The following is an 11,928-nucleotide window of genomic DNA, read 5'->3' as shown; positions in this document are numbered from 1 at the left end:
ATTGGAGCCTGCCTGCTAGCCATCTACACCCCATGGGTCTTCTCTTTTTAAAATGTGTATGTATCATTTTGTTTTAACAGAAATACCTTATTTACATAAGTATTCAGACCCTTTTGTTATGAGACTCAACATTTAGTTCAGGTGCATCCTGTTTCAATTTATAATCCTTGAGATGTTTCTACAACTTGTTTGGAGTGGCACCTGTGGTAAATTCAATTGATTGGACATGATTTGCAAAGGCACGCACCTGTCTATATAAGTTCCCACGGTTGACAGTGCATGTCAGAGCAAAAACCAAGCCATGAGGTGGAAGGAATTGTCAGTAGATCTCCGAAACAGGATTGTGTCAAGGCACAGATCTGGGGAAGCGTACCAAGCGTACCAGCATTGGAGGTCCCCAAGAACACAGTTGCCTCCATCATTCTTAAATGGAAGAAGTTTGGAACCACAAGACACTTCCTAGAGCCGCACGGCCAAACTGAGCAATCAGGGGAGAAGGGCCTTGGTCAGGGAGGTGACCAAGAACCTGATGGTCAATCTGAAAGAGCTCCAGAGTTCCTCTTTGGTGATGAGAGAACCTTCCAGGAGGACAACCATCTCTGCAGTACTCCACCAATCAGGCCTTTATGGTAGAGTGGCCAGACGGAAGCCACTCCTCAGTAAAAGGCACATGACAGCCCGCTTGGAGTTTGCCAAAAGGCACCTAAAGTACTCAGACCATAAGAAACAAGATTCTCTAGAATTATGAAATCAAGTTTGAACTCTTTGGCCTGAATGTCAATGTCCTTGAGCGGCCCAGCCAGATCCCGGACTTGAACCTGATCGAATATCTCGGGGAGACCTGAAAATAGCTGTGTAGCGACGGTCCCCATCCAACCTGACAGAGTTTGAGAGGATCTGAAGAAGATAATGGGAGAAACTCCCCAAATACAGATGTGCTAAGCTTGTAGTATCGTACCCAAGGAGACTCGAGGCTGTAATTGTTGCCAAAGTTACGTAAATGTGATTTTCTGTTGTTGTTGTTGCTAACATTCTAAAAACCTATTTTTTCTTTGTCATTATGGGGTATTGTGATGTCATTATGGGGTATTGTGATGTCATTATGGGGTATTGTGATGTCATTATGGGGTATTGTGATGTCATTATGGGGTATTGTGTGTAGAATGATAAGAAAAGAAAACACAAGTTTAATCCATTTTTGAATAACGCTGTAACGTAACAAAATCTGGAAAAAGTCAAGGGGTCTGAATACTTTGCAAATACACTCTATACTCAGGCGTGCCTTGAGGAGCCAATGCTGTCGAATGAAATCTCTTTTTGAGCAGCTGTAGTGATTCTTTAGCATGTAAAGGGGGGTTCAGACCCAACCTAATGTCTTATGTAGGATAAGTACTAATGGAGTGATGTCCAAAAGTATATCATACCTCACGCTTTTCAAACTAGACTGTTGTTATTTCAAAAGCATGATGCATAAGACCCCACCTCATGGTCCAGAGAAGTGCACTAGAAAGGGAATAAGGTTCTCTCTGCCTCTCTGTGCCCATTGACTCATCACTCTACTCAATAGTGTTAAGGTTTTTAAGATTTCAATCTGAGTGAAATAAGAGCGTGACTATTGGATTTTAGTTCATCAGTCGAACCAGATGGATTCTTTATAATAGATGATGTTACCAATCGTTGCAATCCGGCGTTGCTGAACAGATCAATAGTCAATCCATATTAACTGGGTCATTGGGGCAAACACACACACATGGTCCGGTAGAACACACTCTGATTCTAAACAGTTGTTATCTTTAGTCACTATTTGTATCTCGGTCAGACAACTCTCCACTCCCTCAGTCGCACCTGGCTGTAGGTATGCAGGTGTGTGTGTGTGTGTGTGTGTGTGTGTGTGTGTGTGTGTGTGTGTGTGTGTGTGTGTGTGTGTGTGTGTGTGTGTGTGTGTGTGTGCGTGTGTGTGTGCGTGTGTGTGTGCGTGCGTGCGTGTGTGTGTGTGTGTGTGTGTGTGTGCGTGCGTGCGTGCGTGCATGTGTGTGTGTCTGCAGGTATGCAGCTCCTCCAGTCACATACCTTTCCTAAGAGGAAAGATGAAAAGATATGTGAGTGTGCTCACACTGATACCTGGTTTGCTCTGACACACAGTCAGATGAGTCCACAACGAGCCATTTCATAGGGACATCAGAAGGATACTGACTGTTTTCAACACAAGACTGCCGTCCATTTTGTTTGGAAACAGCAACAGGACAACATGACCTAAAATGCAGTTCCAGCAGAGCCACCACTGAAGAGGATTGATAGAAGAGCCACAACTGAAGAGGAGAGATAGCAGAGCCACCACTGAAGAGGAGAGATAGCAGAGCCACCACTGAAGAGGAGAGATAGCAGAGCCACCACTGAAGAGGAGAGATAGCAGAGCCACCACTGAAGAGGAGAGATAGCAGAGCCACCACTGAAGACGAGAGATAGCAGAGCCACCACTGAAGACGAGAGATAGCAGAGCCACCACTGAAGAGGAGAGATAGAAGAGCCACCACTGAAGAGGAGAGGTCGCAGAGCCACCACTGAAGAGGAGAGATAGCAGAGCCACCACTGAAGAGGAGAGATAGAAGAGCCACCACTGAAGAGGAGAGGTAGCAGAGCCACCACTGAAGAGGAGAGATAGAAGGGCCACCACTGAAGAGGAGAGATAGCAGAGCCATCACTGAAGAGGAGAGATAGCAGAGCCACCACTGAAGATGAGAGATAGCAGAGCCATCACTGAAGAGGAGAGATAGCAGAGCCACCACTGAAGAGGAGAGATAGCAGAGCCATCACTGAAGACGAGAGATAGCAGAGCCACCACTGAAGACGAGAGATAGCAGAGCCACCACTGAACAGGAGAGATAGCAGAGCCATCACTGAAGAGGAGAGATAGCAGAGCCTTCACTGAAGAGGAGAGATAGAAGAGCCACAACTGAAGAGGAGAGATAGCAGAGCCATCACTGAAGAGGAGAGATAGCAGAGCCATCACTGAAGAGGAGAGATAGCAGAGCCTTCACTGAAGATGAGAGATAGAAGAGCCACAACTGAAGAGGAGAGATAGCAGAGCCACCACTGAAGAGGAGAGATAGCAGAGCCACCACTGAAGACGAGAGATAGCAGAGCCACCACTGAAGACGAGAGATAGCAGAGCCACCACTGAAGACGAGAGATAGCAGAGCCACCACTGAAGACGAGAGATAGCAGAGAGACAGAATCTGTCACCATGGCCTGCTATTCCAGCCCTCTAACCCTGCTCAGGGACTCTCTACGGGGCCAGAGACAACGTGACAAGGACCTCCGGACCCTGGTCTCCAACCTGTCCCTACCAAGGTCTCCCCAAGACCACTAACCAATACTTCCCTGGCAACTCCATCAAGACCACCAAGTACTCTTTTTGGTTCTTTATTCCTCGGAACCTCTGGGAGCAGTTGCACAGATTTGCTACTTTGTGTCTACTTTGTGGAGCTGGCCTTGTTGAACTTTGTGCCTGCTGTGGAGGCCTTTCAACTGGAGGTTGCTCTGATTCCTACATGTGTCATATTAACCCTGACGGCCCTGAAGGATGGATGGGAGGACTACAGGAGGATCAACCATACATCCTGTCTGATATACAGCAGGTAAACTCAACTATACCAGTCTGATATACAGCAGGTAAACTCAACTATACATCCTGTCTGATATACAGCAGGTAAACTCAACTATACATCCTGTCTGATATACAGCAGGTAAACTCAACTATACATCCTGTCTGATATACAGCAGGTAAACTCAACCATACATCCTGACTGATATACAGCAGGTAAACTCAACTATACATCCTGTCTGATATACAGCAGGTAAACTCAACCATACATCCTGACTGATATACAGCAGGTAAACTCAACTATACCAGTCTGATATACAGCAGGTAAACTCAACCATACATCCTGACTGATATACAGCAGGTAAACTCAACTATACCAGTCTGATATACAGCAGGTAAACTCAACTATACCAGTCTGATATACAGCAGGTAAACTCAACCATACATCCTGTCTGATATACAGCAGGTAAACTCAACCATACATCCTGTCTGATATACAGCAGGTAAACTCAACTATACCAGTCTGATATACAGCAGGTAAACTCAACCATACATCCTGACTGATATACAGCAGGTAAACTCAACTATACCAGTCTGATATACAGCAGGTAAACTCAACTATACCAGTCTGATATACAGCAGGTAAACTCAACTATACATCCTGTCTGATATACAGCAGGTAAACTCAACTATACCAGTCTGATATACAGCAGGTAAACTCTACTATACCAGTCTGATATACAGCAGGTCAACTATACATCCTGTCTGATATACAGCAGGTAAACTCAACTATACCAGTCTGATATACAGCAGGTAAACTCAACTATACATCCTGTCTGATATACAGCAGGTAAACTCAACCATACATCCTGTCTGATATACAGCAGGTAAACTCAACTATACCTGTCTGATATACAGCAGGTAAACTCAATCATACATCCTGTCTGATATACAGCAGGTAAACTCAACTATACCAGTCTGATATACAGCAGGTAAACTCAACCATACATCCTGTCTGATATACAGCAGGTAAACTCAACCATATATCCTGTCTGATATACAGCAGATAAACTCAACTATACATCCTGTCTGATATACAGCAGGTAAACTCAACCATACATCCTGTCTGATATACAGCAGGTAAACTCAACTATACATCCTGTCTGATATACAGCAGGTAAACTCAACTATACATCCTGTCTGATATACAGCAGGTAAACTCAACTATACATCCTGTCTGATATACAGCAGGTAAACTCAACTATACATCCTGTCTGATATACAGCAGGTAAACTCAACCATACATCCTGTCTGAAATACAGCAGGTAAACTCAACTATACATCCTGTCTGATATACAGCAGGTAAACTCAACCATACATCCTGTCTGATATACAGCAGGTAAACTCAACTATACATCCTGTCTGATATAGAGCAGGTAAACTCAACTATACCAGTCTGATATACAGCAGGTAAACTCAACCATACATCCTGTCTTGCAGCGTTGGTTGGTGTGTTGTGTGTGTGTTTACAGCATTGGTTGGTGAGTCTGTGTGCTGCGTGCATGTGTATGTGCTGCGTGCGTGTGTGTCTGTGTGCGTGTGCGTGTGCGTGCGTGTGTGCGTGCGTGCGTGCGTGCGTGCGTGCGTGCGTGCGTGCGTGCGTGTGTGTGTGCGTGTGTGTGTGTGTGTGTGTGTGTGTGTGTGTGTGTGTGTGTGTGTGTGTGTGTGTGTGTGTGTGTGTGTGTGTGTGTGTGTGTGTGTGTGTGTGTGTGTGTGTGTGTGTGTGTGTGTGTGTGTGTGTGTGTTTTAGAACACCATGGGAATTTTTGACCTAGAAATAGAAAGTGTGTGGGAGATTATTCTCCTTTTGAAGAGCACCACAACCATTTAGGGGAGAGGTTGGGGAGAAAGGAGGGAGAGGGGGAATGGCAGGAGAGAAAAGGGGAATGACAGGAGAGAGAGAGAGACAGAGAGAGGGGGAATGACAGGAGAGAGAGAGAGTGAGGGGGAATGACAGGAGAGAGAGAGAGTGAGGGGGAATGACAGGAGAGAGAAGGGGAATGACAGGGAGAGAGAGAGAGTGAGGGGGAATGACAGGAGAGAGAAGGGGAATGACAGGAGAGAGAGAGTGAGGGGGAATGACAGGAGAGAGAAGGGGAATGACAGGAGAGAGAAGGGGAATGACAGGAGAGAGAGTGAGGGGGAATGACAGGAGAGAGAGAGAGAGTGAGGGGGAATGACAGGAGAGAGAGAGAGAGTGAGGGGGAATGACAGGAGAGAGAAGGGGAATGACAGGAGAGAGAGAGTGAGGGGGAATGACAGGAGAGAGAGAGTGAGGGGGAATGACAGGAGAGAGAAGGGGAATGACAGGAGAGAGATAGTGAGGGGGAATGACAGGAGAGAGAGAGTGAGGGGGAATGACAGGAGAGAGAGAGAGTGAGGGGGAATGACAGGAGAGAGAAGGGGAATGACAGAAGAGAGAGAGAGTGAGGGGGAATGACAGGAGAGAGAGAGAGTGAGGGGGAATGACAGAAGAGAGAAGGGGAATGACAGGAGAGAGAAGGGGAATGACAGGAGAGAGAGAGAGTGAGGGGGAATGACAGGAGAGAGAGAGTGAGGGGGAATGACAGGAGAGAGAAGGGGAATGACAGGAGAGAGAGAGTGAGGGGGAATGACAGGAGAGAGAAGGGGAATGACAGGAGAGAGAAGGGGAATGCCAGGAGAGAGAGAGTGAGGGGGAATGACAGGAGAGAGAAGGGGAATGACAGGAGAGAGAGAGTGAGGGGGAATGACAGGAGACAGAGAGTGAGGGGGAATGACAGGAGAGAGAGAGTGAGGGGGAATGACAGGAGAGAGAAGGGGAATGACAGGAGAGAGAGAGTGAGGGGGAATGACAGAAGAGAGAGAGAGTGAGGGGGAATGACAGGAGAGAGAGAGAGAGTAAATACAACCCATATTTATGCTTATTTATTTTATCTTGTGTCCTTTAACTATTTGTACATTGTATGTATATATATATATAATATGACATTTGTAATGTCTTTACTGTTTTGAAACTTCTGTATGTGTAATGTTTACTGTTCATTTTTGTTGTTTTTCACTTTATATATTCACTTTGTATGTTGTCTACCTCACTTGCTTTGGCAATGTTAACACGTTTCCCATGCCAATAAATGCCCTTGAATTGAATTGAATTGAATTGAGAGTGAGGGGGAATGACAGGACAGGAGAGAGAGAGTGAGGGGGAATGACAGGAGAGAGACAGAGGAATGGGGGATGACAGTGAGAGAGAAGGGGAATGAGGATGGAGAGAGAGTGAGGGGGAATGACAGGAGAGAGAGAGTGAGGGGGAATGACAGGAGAGAGAGAGAGTGAGGGGGAATGACAGGAGAGAGAAGGGGAATGACAGGATGGAGAGAGAGAGTGAGGGGGAATGACAGAGAGAGGGGAATGACAGGAGAGAGTGAGGGGGAATGACAGGAGAGAGAAGGGGAATGACAGGAGAGAGAGAGTGAGGGGGAATGACAGGAGAGAGAGGGGGAATGACAGAGAGAGAAGGGGAATGACAGGGAGAGAGAGTGAGGGGAATGACAGGAGAGAGAGTGAGGGGGAATGACAGGAGAGAGAAGGGGAATGACAGGAGAGAGAGAGTGAGGGGGAATGGAGGAGGAGAGAGTGAGGGGGAATGACAGGAGAGAGAAGGGGAATGACAGGAGAGAGAGAGTGAGGGGGAATGACAGGAGAGAGAGAGTGGGGAATGGGGGAATGACAGGAGAGAGAAGGGGAATGACAGGAGAGAGAAGGGGAATGGCAGGGGGAATGACAGAGAGAGAGAGAGAGGGGGAATGAGAGAGAGAGAGAGAGAGTGAGGGGGAGATGACAGAGAGAGAGAGAGAGGGGAATGAGAGAGAGAGAGAGAGTGAGGGGGAATGACAGGAGAGAGAAGGGGAATGACAGGAGAGAGAGAGAGTGAGGGGGAATGACAGGAGAGAGAAGGGGAATGGAGGAGAGAGTGAGGGGGAATGACAGGAGAGAGAAGGGGAATGACAGGAGAGAGAGAGTGAGGGGGAATGACAGGAGAGAGAAGGGGAATGACAGGAGAGAGAAGGGGAATGACAGGAGAGAGAGAGTGAGGGGGAATGACAGGAGAGAGAGAGTGAGGGGGAATGACAGGAGAGAGAAGGGGAATGACAGGAGAGAGAGAGTGAGGGGGAATGACAGAGAGAGAGAGTGAGGGGAATGACAGGAGAGAGAAGGGGAATGGCAGGAGAGAGAGAGTGAGGGGGAATGACAGAGAGAGAGAGTGAGGGGGAATGACAGGAGAGAGAAGGGGAATGACAGGGAGAGAAGGGGAATGGCAGGAGAGAGAGAGAGAGAGAGAGAGAGAGAGAGAGAGAGAGAGAGAGAGAGAGAGAGAGAGAGAGAGAGAGAGAGAGAGAGAGAGAGACCTTCCCAGAAGGTCTCTACTGGTATACTGGGAAGGCATCAGCTGTGGGCAGAGGGAGAGCGAGAACAGGATGGTTAAGGTGGGCAGAGCAGCACCAGTCCAGGCTCTAGACACAACAACACTGTCCACGCAGGCAGACAGGCAAGCAGGCAGGTAGGCAGGCCTAGGGCCAGAAGCCACTGGTCAACATCGTCCATACACACACACACACACACACACACACACACACACACACACACACACACACACACACACACACACACACACACACACACACACACACACACACACACACACACACACACACACACACACACACACAGTGTGTGTACCACAATGAGCTCAGCGGTGGTTGAGTCATCATGAGATGCCATGGCTGGATGAGTTTGGAGGATATTCAAGCAAACCAAAGACAAAACAATGTGAATCTGTCTGTTTGTCACAAGTATTGTGTCAACAGCCCCCACTGCTGCCCCACACACACACACACACACACACACACACACACACACACACACACACACACACACACACACACACACACACACACACACACACACACACACACACACACACACACACACACACACACACACACACATAATTTTGCAGAGAGAGGTTGAGTCTTCATGCAAACACATAGACACTTGTTTAACCAGCCTGGAATGGTGTCAGATGACTGGTCTTTAACCCAAAACCTTTCAGATGATGTGTATCTTTCTCAAGTCTATCTCTCTCACCCTCTCCCTCTGACGTGGCTGGTGTCTATGTAATGGTATACACTGTCAGATTTAAAGCAATACACACCTGGCTTATCAACACAACATGTAGAAAATAGTTAAATAGAATTATCTCCATATAATCATCAATATTTTGAGCCATTATCTCAGAGAGACTTCAGCCAGCTGGGTAATTTGATGGTGGCTGAAGAATAAAGAAATAGGCAGCTATGGATGTTTAGGTAGGCAGTACGGCCTTCTTCTCACTAAATAAAAGGTGCAATAATGTGCTTTTGGGAACGAGTGTGTCTTGTGGACGAATACATTCATGACTAGTAGGTTGACCATCAACAGCCAAAAGGATAATGGTCATGACTAGTAGTTTGACTATCCAGACCCAGAAGGATAATTGGTCGTGACGAGTAGTTTGACTATCCAGACCCAGAAGGATAATGGTCGTGACTAGTAGGTTGACCATCAACAGCCAAAAGGATAATGGTCATGACTAGCAGTTTGACTATCCAGACCCAGAAGTATAATGGTCATGTCTAGCAGTTTGACTATCCAGAAGGATAATGGTCATGTCTAGCAGTTTGACTATCCAGAAGGATAATGGTCATGTCTAGCAGTTTGACTATCCAGAAGGATAATGGTCATGTCTAGCAGTTTGACTATCCAGAAGGATAATGGTCATGTCTAGCAGTTTGACTATCCAGAAGGATAATGGTCATGTCTAGCAGTTTGACTATCCAGAAGGATAATGGTCATGTCTAACAGTTTGACTATGAATAAATAGGGTACTGCCTGACAGAAAAAGTACTGAGGACTCCCTCTTCGTCTTCTGTTGTCTCATAACCAGACTGTGTATAATAAGAGAGATATTAATCCCATTATATAATAACCAGACTGTATAATAGGAGAGGTATTAATATAATAACCAGACAAAGTGCAAAACTACACACCAAATGTGAAAAACTATAAGCTATTTCTCAGCCTTTGACTCAGTTGTCAATTGCATAAAACACTTTTTTCAAAATACTACACACAATTCTCAATCTAAAACACAAAAATCTAACAGGAATTAACTTGCTTTCCTTTTCCAAACACAACCAATCAAAATGCTACACTTATTCACCAGGTCACACACACACACTCCTCACATGTGTAAACACTAATAGCTTAACTGATCACTAACCAATCACTGCTTAACTGTAGTATAGGCCAATAAATAGGTCAAAGGTCATATTCCCTGTTTTGAACAATGGATGCCAACAATGGACAGAGAGCAAGAGGAGTAGGAGGGTGAGGAAGAGGAAGAAGAGGATGAGGGCAAAGAAGAGAAGGAAGGAGAGCCATCTCTGATGAGATTAGGGCAACACTTGTTGATCATGTGATCAACCACGGTTCGACCATGAGAGAGACTGGACTGAGAGTCCAGCCCAACTTGAGTCGATTTACAGTGGCGTCCATAATTCGAACCTTCAGAAATGAGAACAGGTATGCTACTATCTAATGACTATTTTAGCATTACAGTAATGTACTGTAAACTACGTATGACTGCATAGTATTGCATAAACATTTGTAACTCTGAGCCATCCATTTACTGCACTGCATTGAATGAATGAGGTTGGTCATCATGCTGTACTACATGTTTTTGTACATTGTTTACAGTTCCTCTGCTGAACACATACTGTGTTTGAATTCTGTACAGAGTGGAAAGGCAAAGACATCATGGAGGACGAGGACGCTTGTTTGCAGATGTACAAGAACCTGCCATTATAAATATGGTCTATGTGGGGACATAGAGGTTGCCTCTGTCCAAGGTTGGATACGCCATGCTAGGAGATACTTCCCTCCATGTGGGGACATAGAGGTTGCCTCTGTCCAAGGTTGGATACGCCATGCTAGGAGATACTTCCCTCCATGTGGGGACATAGAGGTTGCCTCTGTCCAAGGTTGGATACGCCATGCTAGGAGATACTTCCCTCCATGTGGGGACATAGAGGTTGGATACGCCATGCTAGGAGATACTTCCCTCCATGTGGGGACATAGAGGTTGGACACGCCATGCTAGGAGATACTTCCCTCCATGTGGGGACATAGAGGTTGGATACGCCATGCTAGGAGATACTTCCCTCCATGTGGGGACATAGAGGTTGGATACGCCATGCTAGGAGATACTTCCCTCCATGTGGGGACATAGAGGTTGGATACGCCATGCTAGGAGATACTTCCCTCCATGTGGGGACATAGAGGTTGGATACGCCATGCTAGGAGATACTTCCCTCCATGTGGGGACATAGAGGTTGGATACGCCATGCTAGGAGATACTTCCCTCGATGTTTGGCAAGAGAAAACGTATCTTGTGATGTGGACGAAGTAACCCAACGACAACCTCAATCATTTTCAAAGGTTACATGTGAGTATTAGCAACAACAACAACAACAACAACAACAACAACAACAACACTATTATACTGTATCCAAAGAGGCCAACCAAACCAGTCATGTTGTGTATGAATGAAGCCAAGCTAAATGGACGAATACGTTACTGTATTTCTCCTGATGCTCTAAATAAACCATTACTTTACTGTATTTCTCCTGATGCTCTAAATAAACCATTACTTTACTGTATTTCTCCTGATGCTCTAAATAAACCATTACTTTACTGTATTTCTCCTGATACTCTAAATAAACCATTACTTTACTGTATTTCTCCTGATGCTCTAAATAAACCATTACTTTACTGTATTTCTCCTGATGCTCTAAATAAACCATTACTTTACTGTATTTCTCCTGATGCTCTAAATAAACCATTACTTTACTGTATTTCTCCTGATGCTCTAAGTAAACCATTAAAAAAAAAAAAAAAAAAAAAATATGTCATTTAGCAGACGCTTTTATCCAAAGCGACTTACAGTCATGTGTGCATACATTCTACGTATGGGTGGTCCCGGGGATCGAACCCACTACCCTGGCGTTACAAGCGCCATGCTCTACCAACTGAGCTATTGAAGGACTGTATTTCTCCTGATGCTCTAAATAAACCATTACTTTACTGTATTTCTCCTGATGCTCTAAATAAACCATTACTTTACTGTATTTCTCCTGATGCTCAAAATAAACCATTACTTTACTGTATTTCTCCTGATGCTCTAA

This window comes from Oncorhynchus gorbuscha, linkage group LG23 (genome assembly GCF_021184085.1).
Source record: "Oncorhynchus gorbuscha isolate QuinsamMale2020 ecotype Even-year linkage group LG23, OgorEven_v1.0, whole genome shotgun sequence".
In the NCBI taxonomy this organism is placed as follows: Eukaryota; Metazoa; Chordata; class Actinopteri; order Salmoniformes; family Salmonidae; genus Oncorhynchus; species Oncorhynchus gorbuscha.
The sequence above is the reverse complement of the archived record's forward strand: the minus strand, read 5'-3'. Positions refer to the sequence as shown.